Raw genomic sequence first — 16,471 nt, 5'->3', positions numbered from 1 at the left:
GTAATAATTTTATGTATTTGAAATTTTGTTACACCAAATTTATTATTTCATTGTTATCAATCATTAATATATTCTATATTGTATTTTATTTAGAGGTGCAACGTGGTGAATCTAACGATGTAGACGATGAAGTTGTTTTCAAGGACTCATTAGTGTGAATCACGCGATCAAAGGGAAAACAACTCGTTGGAGAATTTATGTATTTCTAGTACTTGAGAGTTGAGACTTAAGAGAATTTATGTAATTTTATGAGTTTTCGTGGACTTATTTGTATTTTCGGTGGACTCATTTGTATTTTTGGTGTTTGAGAATCGGGACTTTATAGACTTTATGTAGTTTTGTAATTGATAATTTTGGTTTGTATGTAATTATTAAATTATGCAACAGGTCTAAAAATCACAAAACAGGTCCATATGCAGGTCCAACAGGTTTTGTATTAAAAAAAAAAACGAAAAAGACACAAAACAGGTCCATTCAGGTCCAAACCCGGACCGGACCTGATTTTTCAGGTCTGGCCCGGAACCGGACCTGTTAATTCAGGTCCGGTCCCCGGTCCTCATAATTACCCAATTCAGGTCCCCGGTCCAAACAGGTCCGGTCCAGGTCCGGTCCGGTTTTGGACCGGTGTACACCCCTAATTGAAACAATTCTATTGAAAAAAAAAATATTGTACATGTGTGGTGAAGAAAGCAGAGGAGAGAGGAGAGAGAAAGTAATAATGAGTATTGGAAAACCATTAAAATAGTACAAAAAGTACAATAACACATAAAAATGTAAGGACTTTTGAGTTTTGAATATTAAAATTGTAAAATAAGGGTAATTTGTCCAAAATTTATAACTGAAAAAGGAAAGTTACTAAATGTAAAGAATAAAAAGGAACACCTAAAATGAAAACGTAAAAAAACAAATAGGAACGGAGGGAGTAGTAAAAATAATAAAAAATTAATAGTATAAAATTATACATAATGACAAATCCAACAATATATTATACTCTGTATAATAACGTTTAATGTTTATACATTTATTAAATTAGCGTGTTTTGTATGGCTGTCCACACCATATGACCATTTGTAAAACAACAAAGTAATCCTTATAATACAGATCGAATAACCCCTGTAATACTGACCGAGTAACCCCAATAACACTGACCGAGTAACACCAATAACGCTGACTGACAGTGTCGGATCCAGGACTTTATGGGTGTTGTGTCACCTTCATCCATCGACCGCATACCAATCAATAATTAACCCATGAATATTCAAAAAACTAATAATTCAATAACAAAAGCATAAAGAAACTAATAATTCAAAAAAAAAAAAGTCATTCTAAAAGTATACATATTACAACCAAATAGATAATTTTTTAAAAAATTCAATTGTTCTCTATGAGTTTTCATGTTTTAATATCGATCTATTATATCATTCTTGTCAACATTTAAAAACAAATCTCTCTTTATATAAGTAGTCAAGTCATCATTCAACATTTCATCTCTCGTGCTATTACGCAATAGAAGGTATTATGTGAAACCGGACTCATTATGAGTCTACTTGATAGTAACAACAATAGATATTAACATTGTAATATCTGACATTAATACTTTATTACTTTGATATTGATATATTAATACTTTAATATCTGACAATAATACTTTGATTTTTTCACTATATGCCACTGAGTAATTCGTTTATTCACCATGTACTCATGAAATTTTTTTAATTCACCTTATACTCTTGAGCTTAATAAAAATGTCACCAAAAATGCCCAAATGACTAACAGAGGTTAACTCCGTTAGTCATTAAGGCTAATTATTATTTAATTAATTATTAAAATATAAAATAAAAAATAAAAAAACACACCCAAGCCACCCTCACCTACCCCCCACCTTGCCCCAACCCCACCACCTCCCTGCCCGCGCCTAATTTCCCCCAAAACCCCTGCTCCGGCGGCACCTGACCCGACCCCTTGCCGTCACCCATCCCCTTCCCCTAAACTAACATTATCTCCCCACCTTAAAACCCCCTCCCTCCTTCGAATAACCTTCCTTATTCACTTGCCAGCGCCCAAACCCCCCTCCCCTGCGCCGATAAAACCCAATTTGCCCTCCCCCCTGTCATCTCCCCCCAAACCCCCCGAACCACCACCCCAGAACCTTAAAACCCCAAAATAAAAATCTAGTGTTTCGATTTTTGGGTCTAGGGTTTCAATTTTCCGGGTTAGGGTGGCCCGCCATGTTCCTCGTAGGGAAAGGGAGAGAGGCGTCCGGGTGGGGCAGGGTTTTTTTTCGGTGGGGGGCTAGGGCTGGTGGCTCTAGATTTTAAGGGTTTTGGGTGGAGGGAGGGGGAATTCAGGGTGGGCTATCGGTGGTTCAAAAAGGTAGGCACCATCGGCACGGGGCTGGGGGAGGGGTGTCGGCAGGGTGGAGGCAGGCTGGGCTGGGGCGGTGTGAGGGCGTGGAGGGGTGGCTGAGGTGGTGGTTTTTTTTCACTTTATTTATGATTCTTTTTTTTAAAAAAAATTGATTAATTTATTAGAGGTTGTCACGTGGCACATTTAACTTAAATGACTAACAGATATAACGAAATGGCATTTGGTGACATTTTCATTAAACTTATGAATATATGGTGAATTTGAAAATTTTGATGAATGTATGGTGAATTAAGTGATAAATCAGGGGTAGTTCGTAAGAAAACCGAAAATGATAACTTCTACTCAATTTGATGAACAAAACCATAATCCATGTTTTAATATATACTAAGTATATCATAATATTTGTAACAAAAATATGGTAATATAAACATTTAAAAAAAAAAACTTTTTTTTTCAAAACAACGTTATTTAAAAAAAAAAAAATCAAAGCCATCACCGCGGTTTTCTGTTTTTCAAAATTATACTCCCTCCGTCCCTTATCTACATGCCTATTTCCCATTTTCCACGGGAATTAAGGAACTTAAAGATTTCTTAAAACCCATCATTGGGAAGTACAAATGTGCATGTGGGATTAGAGAGAGTTATAAGGAAAAAAAAAGGTAGCTGGTAATTATTGAAGAGATAGAGAGAGAAAGTATTGAAAAATGATGCCAAAAGTACCAAAAAAAAAATAAAAATAAATTGATGACAACTCATAAAAAAGAGGGAATATTTTCAAAAAATACATTCTTTAAATAAAAATAGGCATGTAGTTTTGAAACCCCCAAAAAAGAAAGTAGGCATGTAGATAAGGGACGGAGAGAGTATGATATATGTCATATGATAAATTAAAGTTAGTCAAACTTATTAAAATCATGATATTTAAGAAAATTGACAACAGAAAAGTGGAAATACCTTTTTCTTGTTTCCTGTTTTTGGTTTTTGTTAAAAAAAAAAAATTGAAAATAAAAAATAATGTCAAACAATCTCGTACGAATTAAGCCTCTAAAGAAAGGTAGAACTACTCGTAATTATTGCTATTTATTAGTGTTTAATTAGGCAATTATTAATTGTCAATCATCAAAATGAAAAAAATATGATGTCGTATTTCTTTTCTTTTTCTCCAATTGTCCCGATTCACTTCACCTTAAAAAAATAATATTAAGTAAAAATAATTTTAGTTTAGAAAAAATAATTGCATTTCAGTTAAAATAAGTTCAGTTTAGTATCTTTAAAGAAGAAATATAATAGAAAATCAGTAAAAATAATTTCAGTTCAGCAAAAATAATTTCAGTTCAGTAAAAATAATTTCAGTTCAGCAAAAATAAGGTGAAGTGAACGGGGCTTATTCTTAAGTCCTAAACTCTCATACTTTTTTTTCATACTCCCTCCATGTTTTAATAAGTGTTACACTTTGACCGGCACATAGGTTTAAGCAATATAATTGACTTAAATAAAATATGAGGTAAGTAGGATAGTTGGAGAAAATTGTAAAAGAAAGATAGTAGGGTATATAGTTTATTGAAAAGTAATGAATGTGAGAGAAAAGAAATAATAAAAAAAGTAGTAGTGGGTTTGGATGGGGACCATTAGAGGAGAGATATATTATATTTAAATGTAGCTTTTTGCCAAAAAAGAAAGTGTAACACTTATTAAAACACGGCCGCATATAGTAAGTTTAACACTTATTAAAACACGGAGGGAGTAAATACTTTGCATAACATGTGTCGATATCATTGTGGCGGAGTAATGTTGATGCGTATGGAAACAACAAATTTATACTACTCCCTCCGTCCCTTTATTAGATGTCTATTTTTAGCATTTATTACTCACATAATATAGAGAAGTAGACATCTAATTAAGGGACGGAGGAAGTAATATTTAATTATTGTTTATACCCTAAAATCTACACTTGGACGGTGGATATTAATATACCTGGTATTTTGAGTAATCTCATTCTAAATTTCTATGCCAACGTAAATTTTTTGATTTCAAATTTTAATACTCCTTTTCTTTTCTTTTTTTTTTTTTTTTTTTTTTTTTTTGTCCCATATGTTTTTTTGGGTGTCTTATTTGAATGTAGTATAATTTCAAACAATATTATATAGGAAATTTTATTAAAAATATCTATACTATATACTAAAGTAATCCCCTAAGTACACAAGTCATCTCCTCATAAAAAAATTTCCAGCCAAAAAATTTTGTTACTATCTCTATTTTTTTTTTTATTGAAAGAAGTCTGTTACTATATATCTCATGGAGAAGTTTTGGCCTTTTATTGCCAAACAACAATAACTTAAATAAAATTAAAAAATATAGTGGTAAAGAATAAAAAATGTTACATAATATTATAAAATACTACTTAGGATATTATAAAAAAATTATTATATTATTATTATTGTTTTATTTTTTTTGTTATCAATAATAATATCATGTATAGACATTTTAATTAAGAACATGAGTATGCTTTCATATTCCGTACACTATAATATTATTACTCATTCCCTCTCACATTAATTGTACTGTAAAATTAGACATTGATCGAGATTAATCTTATAGTATATCACAATGTAAATTGTACTTTTCTTTTTTTAAATGTTTTTTTTTAACTTACAATAATTTCGTTTTGTACAATTTCTAATAAACGAATAATGAAATACTATTGTAAAACCATGCATAGCACAAGTTTTGAACTAGTGTATTACTATGTACAAAAATAATATAAAACTAGTTGTTTAAAAACTAAAATTTTGAGATGAATATAATAGATTCTATATAGCTATTTTTTTTGTTGTTTCATCCGATTCACCCTTTGGCTAATCCGAATTGCTATGGATATATTGAAAAGTAGATATAATCCATTTACAATTTCTTAAGATTCGTAATCGAAATTCAAATAAATATAAAAAAAAAGGAGTATAATCTCTATATTACCTATAAAACCAAAGCAAACTCTAGTAAACTATTAAAAAGATAGATAGAGAACTGACTCTCCAAATATAATCGTAAATTACCCTCACTCCGACTGTTCACCAGCGATGAAATTACCTACAATGACCTATTTAGCACTCAATGGAACGAGTAAAATAAGAATTGTATAACTTCAACAAACAAGGGAAACACGTATACAACATACAAAACCCTTTTTTCTCACAAAATACATGGATATGAAAACTACGCGGCGTTTGGTACGTGGAATGGAAATTTTGGGTATAAAAGTTGGGATAAGGGGTGAAAATAATACTACTATGTTGTTAGAAATCCATACATATAAGAATAATGCATTATTTGATGGTAAATGGCATTTTTGTTATTTCCTACTCTTCCCAACCCTCATCTCATAATCCTTACTCCTGGTAATATTTTGTTTGGAATAGAGGGCGTATAGTCCCAATCCTTTTCCCAAACTTATTACTGATAATGGGAGATTTTAATAATTAAATTTGTAAACTAAAAAAGAATAGAGGAAGTAAATTCTTATCAGCGCAAGCTAAGTTTAATTTGTTGGGTTAGTGTGGCCCAAATTCCATAGCACAACTTATTATATCTCAAGGTTTCTCAAAATTTCTAGAAAACTCTAAAAATGTAAAAAATTGATGGAGAATTGTAAAACAATCTAGAATTGGTCAATGGTCATGACGATTCTAGATGTATGTAGAGAATTTAAGAGCATGTGTGTAGAATTTTCCACACACTTCTTCTACCTCCATACATCAACTATAAATAGTGTTGTTGGACATTATTTGGGAGAATGTATTCCACCTACATCATCCTCCAATACTCCGATATTATACACTCTATGAGTGTCCCTCTATGCTTAGAGAGAATTTACCTACAAATGCCGCTCTCTAAGATATATATCATGATCGGAGTTTCTACATACACACAATCTCCCTAATCCACTATCCTTATTTTGTATTACTCCTTTGTGAGTTCCTATAGTGAGAGTTTTTTTGTACTACTCACCCTTTCAAGGGTTCTTGTACTCTCCTATTTTTCATATAGTGGATGATTTTTGGTACTCGTTGTTCATGGTTTTTTTTTAATAAATTTTCCCACGTTAAATATTGCGTGTCAATTTTTACAACTTATCTTCCCTTCATCTATCTCCTAATTATTTTATCAATCTCTACATCTTTAATTTGCTTCCGCTGTGCACTCTCCAACCCTAACATAATTAAACATAGCCTTGGTTACCATACGCGTTATAATTATGATGGTATTTATTTCAATAATAAATAATGGTTTTTTTTTTAATTTTTTTTATTGATTTTAGCTATTTTTTCCATTGGCGTTTTGTTTTTTTAACTTGAAAATACTAATAAAATTAAAAAAAGAAATACTATTTATTTAATAAATTCGATTGATTAATACAAGCTGATTTTCTGTTACGATAAATTGAAGAAATAATAGCCGTTCCAATAGCTGCTTCAGCGGCTGCAATGGCTATAACAAAAATTGAGAAAATGCAAGTCTACCAAAAGAAGATCGCAAGGCACTTCAATCCCTGGGTTTAATCAGATACAATTTGAAGGATTTTGGTCAAAGGTTTTAAAAAAAATTGTTTGGTAACTGGTTTTTCTGTTGGCCGAAAAATCGACTTTTTTGCCAAAATTGAAAAGTTAATCGATATCTTACTAGCTATTTGCTGTTGACTTTTAATTTCATTCTCAAATTTAATTTTCTATCCTTGTTTTTCCCTATTAGTTATTCATAAGTGAAGTAGTTAATAATTACTACCTAGCTTTGATGTTTTTATTTGCAACCATTTTCATTTCATGTTTATCATTACATTATTTCAATCACTAATATAAGACATATCTAACAAGTTCTCACATGACTTTAGTTTATCTTAATAATAAATCATCAAAGGTAGTCAAAGTAGTAGCATATGTAAATAGTACTAAATTCAAAGTGTTGTAATAAAAAAGAATGGAGGAATTAAAAATTAATCTCGTTCTTTTTTGCATATCTCACTTCTTTTTCATGGGGTAAAACTAAAGAAACTTTTATGATGTAAAACATATTTTAAATGAATTAATTAAACTCATCCTAAATTAATTAATTTAATTCTTTTCAAAACAATAATACATATTGGACGTCTTAGAAGGGTCTTTAATATGTGATAGTTTTTTCTTCGCATAATTGTACTCTTTAATCATAGCTAGGCCTCCGTCGGAGAATTGGATAACAATGCTGTCAATAATTCCATTTCCTTTGATCAATCATTTCCTTAAATTATCCTCTATAATTGGGGTAAAGACTTAGGAGAAAACAAAAATGAAAACATAATAATACGAGAAACGTGGAAACACACAAGTTATAGCAATAATCAATAATTTTGATAAGAAATTAAAGAATTGTTTTAAGTGTAAAATAAAGGGAATCAAAGTTGATTTGATTTATTTAAATATATTTTAGATGATGTCATTTGTGATTCTAAAGATTTTTGAAGAGAGAAAAGTTGTTGGCAATTCAATTTTTGTTAAATTTAAAGTTTTCAAAATTATAAGACATGAAATTTAGGTGAGTTTTCATGATATTACATTGGATAATACTTAAATAATAGCTAGACACTAGACATGAGTGCATAATGATAATATCGTGGACTTAAACCAAAACAACCTAAAACACCACTATCCCTAGAAGAAGCCAAGAACATAAGAGCTAAACAAAGAACTCAAGGGCTAAAAAAAAAAATAAAAAAATAAAAAAAAAAGAAAAAGAAAAAGAAAAATCAAACATAAGGACAACAAAAACATATAAATTGAAATAATTTATATCAACCTACGGTAATCCTAGTTGATGGTCCCACAAGGCCATAACCCTACGGTAATCCTAGTTGATGGTTCTTGGAGCGCGCGTACTCATAGATCAGGAATGGGCCGGGGTGGTACGGTGCCCGGCTTTAGGGGTGGATGGGGTGGAAGGAGTCCTAGGAGGGGCTTCCCATGGCTTAGTTAGTTCAGCACTGCATGCGAAGATGAATGCGTGTCTACAGGGCTTCTGTGGGCAAAGGCCCGATCTCTAGAAGCAGTGACAATTTACACAGATTCGATTTCATTGGTGCAAATGCTGAGGAGCCCTATCGGCACATATATCAACCTCAAGTGGACTGGGGATCACATTCGCAGTCTGGGCAATGGTTTTGGCTGGTGTTCTATTCATAAGGTGTCGCAGGATATAGTTTGACCGGCGCACGATCTAGCAACTGTGACTAATTTTAGCTTATCGTCCTTTAACAATGTTTAGTTGTTTTCTTTAAGTTCATGTCAAAAAGAAAAAAAAAAAAAAAAAAGGTAGCCAACTTTTTCAATTTTTTTAGGTGTGAACTTTTTCAAAAATTAACGGCCTCTGTTTATTACCAACTCCTATTTTACGCTAAGTAGGAGCAAAATCTCCCATAAAAAAGATATCTAAACACAAAAATAAAAAATTAAAAAAATAAACACCTTGAAAAAAGACAAAGAACATGCATGAAAATCAAATGGAAAAAGAAAATTGACATTATAGTAAAAAAATAAAAAAACCATTTCTCAAAAAAAAAAAAATACTCCAACTCGGTCCTACAATAATTGACACGTTAGATATATTTTTTTTACGACATAGCTTTTTATTAATATAATAAAAACAAATGTTATTATGTATCATGAAATATGTTGTTAAATAAGCATCAATATAAAGTTTCATATTGTTAGCTTTTTTATATTTTCTACTATTATTTACATATATCTAAGGTCAAAGTAGTGTATTGACATATATACTAAGTTTAACTGTGTCAATAATTATATAACAAATTGGATAATTCATATATATAATCCAAAGAAATTTATAATTTCCATTTATAAACAAAATGTATAAATGAATAACATACAATAATTTGCAAGAGCATACATTATAAATTAAGATACATGTTGATTTTGAACGATTAGTTGCCTTGTTGGTTGTGGCCCAAATTAAATTTTTAGACCCATTATATATCGATGGAGTATTCAAGTAGAAGCTTTCGAATACATGTAGCATATATGGTTAGCATTGCTCTTCATTTCTCTAGATTTTCTACTAACTAATATCATGCAAGCCACTAAAACGACCTAGAGAATTCTTGATATTAGAAGCAACTAAAAGATATGATTTGTGAACATTCTAGAATTTTATGGCTGCCTACAAGAATGATAAAGGGAATTGAGTTCTGGATATACTATCCATTTTTTTCAACCTCCATCTTCAACTATAAAAGATTGATGATGGTCATTCATCCAAAACATATGCACATAAAAAGCTATAACCAAACCTGTACTACTCAGCACTCACTTCTAATCATAATTTAAGTTGCCATGTTCATTTTAATTTTTTTTTTCCCACGTTAAATATTGTGTCCATTATACTATTAGATATTTACTTTTTCGTACTCTTTACTCCGAATCTTTACTAACTTGATTGTCGGAGGCGGAACTCCACCCAACCGGAGTCTCTGTTATTTTGCAGGTACAGGCACCCGGAGGTCAATCTAGGTGACGTAACTCTCCCGATGGACAAAAACCCCCGAAACATTAGGCGCCGTCTGTGGGGAGAGTACCTCTTAGATGGCTTCGCAACAGTCTATACCGCCTCCTAATGAGAAACGGCCTACGGCCGAAGCTGAGGTCTATTCGGACCATGACATTGATGACGACTTTGAAGTTGAAATATATGTGGCCGCTGATAGGTCACTCAGAACCAGGCGCACCCGTCCCAAGGAAAGAAGGGAACGGCGCGATGATCAGGCTGGTCCAAGTAAGTCATCCGGACAGCCGTCTGGACAACACCAGGCGGCGGAAGGCACCACTCTAGTCACTCGAGACGAACTCATGAAATTCATGACAAGTTTCAAGGGGGAGATAAAGGACCTGATCAACTAAAGGTCGGCTGGCTCCAGCAAGGGTCAGTCGGCCAAGAAGCCTTCTCTCTCTAAGAAGAAAAAGCCAGTCAGGGACCGAGGAGCCCACTCCGCATCCTAAATCAAAGGAGGCGAAGTGGCCCTTGATTGATCTCACCAAGATCCAATTCCCTAAGATAGGGAAGAGGAAGGCCATTCGGCATGTTCAGTCAGATGGCTCCAAGAAGACATACTCTGATGCCTGGTTCCTAATCAAGAAGAAGAGAAATCAGCAACTGTTTTAGTCGGCTTCAACGTCGACTTATTCAGACAGCTTCCAGAATACCTCAATGAGGTATTCTCAATCTGTAATAGAGAGTTAGTCAAGAGGCCCGTCCGTCCACACTGGCCCTCAAATGATCCATTCGGCCTCGTATGTGCCTCAGTTGCCATACATGCCGTATGGACAACCTTACATGCAACCGGCCCTCTTTGGGGGTCAGGTGGCACAAAACCTCAAACTCTTGGACTGGCAGCTCCGTCTACTAAAACTTGGGGAACAACCTTCTACGTTCTCCAAAGAGATAACCGAGGCGGCACAGCCGGCCATGGTTAAGAATGTCATGGTGGGTAGATATGATAGTACTACCAACCCTGAAGACCACCTCATGGCTTACACCAACCTCATGTACTTGTAGGGGTTGGATGATGCCACCTGGTGCCGATGCTTCCCGACTACATTGAAGGGCATCGCCCAATAATGGTTCAACAATCTGCTAGCCGGCAACATCAACAGCTTCAAGACGCTTGCGTTCGTGTTTGCTTCTAACTTCTCTATAAATATCCCTGCTAAGAAAACAAGTCTCGACTTGGGAGCAGTACAACGGGGGATAGAGAAGGGCTACGGTCACACGTCAGGCGGTTCAATCTGGTGAGAATCAAGATTCAAGGGCTGTCTGACGAGGTGGCTTATACAGACTTCTTCAAGGGTCTGAAGGACGGGTCGACTTTTAAGTTTGACCTCGTCAGAAAGAGGGTTGCAATCCTCCAAGAAACGCTGATGGAGGCAGAAGCCTATACACAGGCGACCGAGCTCTGCTCCATCAGCAAGCAGTCAGACTTCAAAAAGTCTGACAAAAAAGAGAATCGGCAAGCTCAGCCGGCTAAGAAAGCTGGAGGGAGTAAGAAGAGAAAAAGAGATCTGGGCAGTTGACGACTCTAATCAGCCATCCTAGAAGAAAAAGAAGGAATTTAAACCGTACGTTCCAAAGTACGAGTTAACAAAGACTGCTACTCCACCTCATGAAGGTAAAAGACCGGGTGACCGTAGATAAACCCCTTGCTATGAAAGGTTCCGCCAAAAGCCGGAACAAAAACAAGTACTGCCATTTCCATGAGGATATTGGCCACGACACCAATGACTTCTATAGTCTCAAGAGGCTGTTGGACCATCTGACTGATAAGGGGGTGCTGAAGTCTTACATCCTGAAGTCTAAGGTAACCTTGAAGACAAACCTGGGCAGTCGTCCGAAAAGAATGCCCTACCTGCTAGTAGTTCGGACACTGACAAAGAGCCGATCTACACAATAGCAGGCAACTTTGCTGGAGGGAACCCAACCATCCGAGGCACCAAGGACCATGTCAGGCGGCTGGATATCAGTTCAGTTGATGAAGGCCAGACGTCTAATGACACCTTACCTGAGGTCATTGTCACTGAAAAGGACAGGGGCAAGGTTCGCCGACCGCATGATGACCTCATTATCATTGAGTGAAAAGTGGCCAACCAGAAGGTCGGTCGGATCCTCATTGACATCGGCAGTTCGTCTGACATCATCAGCTATAAGTGCTTGTCAAAGCTGAAGTACAAGCCCGACAACATGCACAAGGTTTCTCACCCTTTGGTTGGTTTTGGGGGAGGGGTTGTGCACCCAGTCAAACGGGTTGACTTACCCATCCAGCTGGGGGAGAAAGGAGAAGGACGCCATATGGTTGTCCGGTTCTTGGTTGTAGAGGAGCTGATCGCCTATAATCTGATATTGGGTCGTCCGACTCTGAATGATTCCAAGGCCGTCATTATTCCATCCCTCATGCTGCTGAAATTTGAGAAGGATGATGGGATTATGGCTCCCTGAACGGAGATCAGAAGACGGCTAGAGAATGTTACCTCTCAGACGTCAGGCCCACTGTAATACCCCGTATTTTTGAAAAGCATTTTCTAAATTAAAGAGTATTTAGTCTCGTATTTTCGGCGTATTTTCTAACTTAAGAGTATTTCAGTTTTGGAGTCAAAATGATATTTGAATTTTGGCGCCTAAATCATTTATTTTAATTAAATGGATAAACTAAAAATTTTATAAATAGTATTTTAATTAATAAAATTAGAGGCATTTTCGAATTTAAAAATCTGATTTTTGTAAATATATTTTCGGATTTTCCCAATAAAATCCAATTCTACTTAATATCTTGCTAAACTAATTACTTTCATGAAATGAAATTAATTTCCTAAAACTAAATAAATATCATTTTCGGATTTTTACAATTAAAAATCTGATTTTACACTAAGTAAAAGTATTTTCATAAAACAAAATTAATTCCTAAACTAAGGAAGCATATTTTCGAATTTTTATAAATTAAAAATCTGATTTTTATTAATTATTTGCTAAATTAATTATTTTTATGAAATAAAATGATTTCCAAAATTTATCAAATAATATTTTAAACTTTATATAATAAAAATCTGATTTTTATACCTTAATATAGTCCAAATTCGGCCACCCTAATAATCTAGCAAGAAAAATTGATTTTATTCTTTCAAATACCTATAAACTTATTAATTTTTGACAAATAAATTATTTTATAAAACCCCTAAACTAACATGATAGGTCCGAAAATATTGAGTGATATTTTGATCAATATTTTTCGGCCAATCATGGTTTTTCTACAAAGATTTTAATTTATTTTATTAAAAATAAAATCTCTTAAATTCTTTTACTTCCATTCTTAAACCTAAGAATATTTGATCCTTGCACTCCAAGCTTGAAAAAATTACCAATGGAATTTCATGATAAAAAACTTCCATAAATTTATAAACCCTAAGATGCCATAAACCCATCCCCTAAACACCTATAAATACCCCCTTCATACACCCCAAAAATCACACCAAAAACCTCAAGAATTCTCTTCTTCTTTCCCCCTCTTTCTCACGGTTTTCCTCCTCTCCCTCCTTCCATTTTTCCGGCCACCGGCGACCACCCTCACCGGCGACCACCTGCTGCCGCCAGCAGCCACCAGCCGCCACTCCAGCCGGCCACAGCCACCCTTGCTCCTCCCTTGCATTGGTTCCTCCACCATCCTTTAATCCTTCCTTCCTCTTAATCTTATTTATATTACTAATCATTTTCCTAAATATTATTTCTTACACAAATTAATTTTATAAAAACAGAAAATTCTTTACATTATAAACAGAAAATTTATTTTATCTAATGATAATTAATTCATGCACATATAGGGTAGTTTAATTAAATTGTTGTGTTTATTTGATAACCTTATATTAATTAAGGTTATAATTATGTGTAGGGTGTTCGTGATTTAGAGAAGTAGTTGTGAATCGCTCGTGATTGATCAAGGTACGTTATGTGGTTTGATACTTTCGAAAGTTGATTATGGAACTACATTTTTTGATCGTATGAAATTATAATTTATTCCGTATGAAATTTTATTTGTGAAACTATAATTTATGTTCCGTATAAAACTATGATTTATTATGAGTCTCTAAATTATTATGTTCCGTACCAAATCCTATTTTATTATATTCCGTATGAAATCATGTTTTATGTTTCGTATGAATTTATGATATTATGTTCCGTACTAAATTATGAAATCATGACGGATTGAATTAAATGATTTGGTTTTAAATCAAAAGGGCCTTAAATTGTGATTGGAAATTATTGGAAATGATTTGCAAGGTTGTTGTTATGTAAATGTGATGGATTTTTAAAGACGAGTTTTTAAATAAATCAATCGATATGTTGAATCCCACTTAGGGAATGGTTTAGAGAAGACTATGGACTTTGCATGACCTAGTCTTTCCTCAAGTTTGGCCTTTGATTATAAAGTAAACCACTTGGGGGGTGTGCACACTTAGTGAGGAGTTGGTTTGGTATGAATCGATTGAGTTTTACTTGAATTAAAAGAATTGGATTGAAAAAGTTCTATTTGAATACGGCATTGGTATTTCTTTTATTAATTAAACGTAAATGATTTAAATTACGTTTTACTTATCTTACACATGACTTACTTAGCATACTTGCTAATACGTGCTTTTTTTTTGGCTTTGCCCTGTTTATCATTTATGGTAAACAGGTGAATTTTTCAGATGGAAATTGATTGATGCATACGGGAGTCCACAGGAATTTCACCTAGCTAGGAAACCTTCGAGTCGTTTTTGTGTCTTGAATTATGAACGAATTTTTATTATGGTTATTTAATAAAGAATAAAGTTTTCCGCTGCAAAAGTATTTTTTTTTGTATGAGCCTTGCGTTATACGCGGCGGTAATACGCCCAAGCCTATCTCTACGGAATTTATATGTATTTTTCTACAATTTACGTAGAGAGAGATTTGGGGGTGTTACACCCACAGTGGCAGCATACGCCCAGGGTGAGGAGCCAATAGACCTTAATGATGTCAAGGAAGCCGAGCCTACTCCAAAGCAGCCGGCAAGAAGAGAAAGGCCAACTAGTTGGTGGCCTGGAAAAAGGAAAAGCAATAGCAGTCACTAACCGGGGAACGGCCGGATGAATTCCGTCCCCAGCCGGCTAGTGAACACATTGACATTGCTCTGGACGACACATGTCCGGAGCGTACAGTTAAGGTGGGGACGGTTACTTTTGCGAAATTGGGTGCAGACTTGCACAACTTGCTGAAGGAATTCAAAGACATCTTTGCGTTTGAAGTGGAAGAGATGCCAGGCATCAGCTCGGATCTAGCTGTCCACAAGCTCGCCGGGGATCCTAAAAAGAAGTCGTTAGGAAAAAGAAAAGAAACCACGGCGAGGAGAGAAGTCAGGCGGCGGCCATCGATGTCTAAAAACTGTTAGACGCCAGGTTCATTCGGCAATGTTACTTCCCAGATTGGGTTGCAAATGTTGTGCTTGTAAAGAAGCCGAATGGTACCTGGCGCATGTGTGTTGATTACCCTGACTTGAACAAGGCATGTCCAAAGGATAGTTATCCACTTCCAAAGATCGACAGTCTGGTCGACTCTATAGCGGGACATGCTTTGATGAGCTTTTTGGATGCTTATTCAGGCTTTCACCAGATACCCTTGTGGAAAAAAGATCAAGAGAAGACGGCATTCGTCACTGATAAGGGGTTATTTTGCTATAATGTGATGTCGTTTGGCTTGAAAAATGCGCCTGCTACTATCCAACATATGATTAATACAGTCTTCATTAACCAAATTAGGAGGAATGTAGAGGCGTACATTGATGACATGATAGTCAAATCCAAGCTAGAGACGGATCACCTTGCTGATCTCTGAGAAACCTTCACCACACTCAGGCGGCACAAGGTCATCCTTAATCCCAAGAAGTGTGTCTTTGGTGTTGAGTCTGGGAAGTTTCTTGGATTTTTGATCAATCAAAGAGGGATAGAGGCCAACCTAGAGAAGATATAGGCGGTCATTGACATGAAGTCACCCTGCACTGTCAAAGACGTTCAGAAGTTAACAGGTTGTCTTGCGGCATTGGGGAGATTCCTCAGCCGGTCAGGTGACAAGTGCCTCTATTTCTTCCAAGCTATTAAAAAGAAGACTAGGTTTGAATGGGGGGATGATGCTGAGGCGGCCTTTCAGAAATTGAATGAGCACTTACACTCTTTGCCGAGGCTTGTTATCCCTCTGCCAAAAGAGGTGCTTTACATATACTTAGATGTCTCAGACCATGCTCTCAGTGCTGTTCTCCTTGTTGATAGAGACGACATCCAGCTCCTGGTTTATTTCATCATCCATGTTCTTCGAAATCCTGAACTACGGTTCTCAATGGTTGAAAAATTTGGCATTACTCTTTTCATGGCAGTCAAGAAGTTGAAGCCTTACTTCTTGGCACATTCGGTTGTGGTCTACATAGACCAACCCCTCAAACAGCCAATGACAACCTTAGAGTCATCCGATAGGATGCTCAAGTGGGCTATTGAAATGCAAAGTCTTG

This window comes from Chenopodium quinoa, unplaced genomic scaffold (genome assembly GCF_001683475.1).
Source record: "Chenopodium quinoa cultivar QQ74 unplaced genomic scaffold, ASM168347v1, whole genome shotgun sequence".
Classification (NCBI taxonomy): domain Eukaryota; kingdom Viridiplantae; phylum Streptophyta; class Magnoliopsida; order Caryophyllales; family Amaranthaceae; genus Chenopodium; species Chenopodium quinoa.
Note: the sequence above shows the minus strand (reverse complement) of the source record.